The sequence below is a fragment of the Pelodiscus sinensis genome, chromosome 23, assembly GCF_052426305.1.
Source record: "Pelodiscus sinensis isolate ZL-2025 chromosome 23, ASM5242630v1, whole genome shotgun sequence".
NCBI classification, from domain to species: Eukaryota; Metazoa; Chordata; order Testudines; family Trionychidae; genus Pelodiscus; species Pelodiscus sinensis.
The window spans coordinates 12,256,785-12,257,556 of record NC_143074.1 but is presented as its reverse complement, the minus strand read 5'-3'; positions in this window follow the sequence as shown (position 1 = coordinate 12,257,556).

Sequence of the window (772 nt, the reverse complement as noted above, 5' to 3'; positions counted from 1 at the left end):
AGGACGGGAGAACCAGCCTCCGGAAGCAGGGCTGGGCTGGGGCAGCGGGGCTGGCCAGGGGAGATCGGGGGGAGAACCGGCCGGCTGGCCCGGGAGGGTCGCAGGGGGGAGCGAGACTGGCTGGGGGCGGGGGGAGACCGGCTGCCGGCAGCGCTCGACGGGGGCAGCAGGGCTGGACTGGGGGGAGGAGCGAATCGGCCGGCGGGAAGCGGGACTGACCCGGGCGCACGAGGGAGCCCAGCGCCTGGGATTCCATCCCCCCCAGTAGTTGCGAGCTGCCGGGCTGGTAGACACACTCAGGCCGCTGAGCACATCCCCCAGCCAGGCAGCGCAGCTGCGGCCGGATACACCTCATCAGAGTAACACGAACCTGCTTAGAAAATACCCGACATTTGACATGTCCCATTTGTTTTCCGGACAGAACCCTCAGATACCGGCCTGTCCGGTACAAAACCAGACACCTGGCAACCCTGCCCCTCCTTGCTCCCCCCCCCTGTTAGCCAGATACCACAGCCCCAATCTGCTCCTTCTTCCGCCTCCAGGAGTGCCCATGCGGCCCGGGGCCCCCAAGCCCTGGCCCAGGCTGGGCGGAGGATGCAGCCGGATGAAACACTGAACATTTATTAATTTTTAATTCTTTTTTTTTAATATGCGTTTCTATTTTGGGGCTGCAAAAAACTGTACTGAAAAAAACGGGTTCCAACTAAAGTAAAAAGTTTGGGAAACCCTGATCTAGCCAGCTTTCTATCCATCTTACAGTCCATTTATCCAA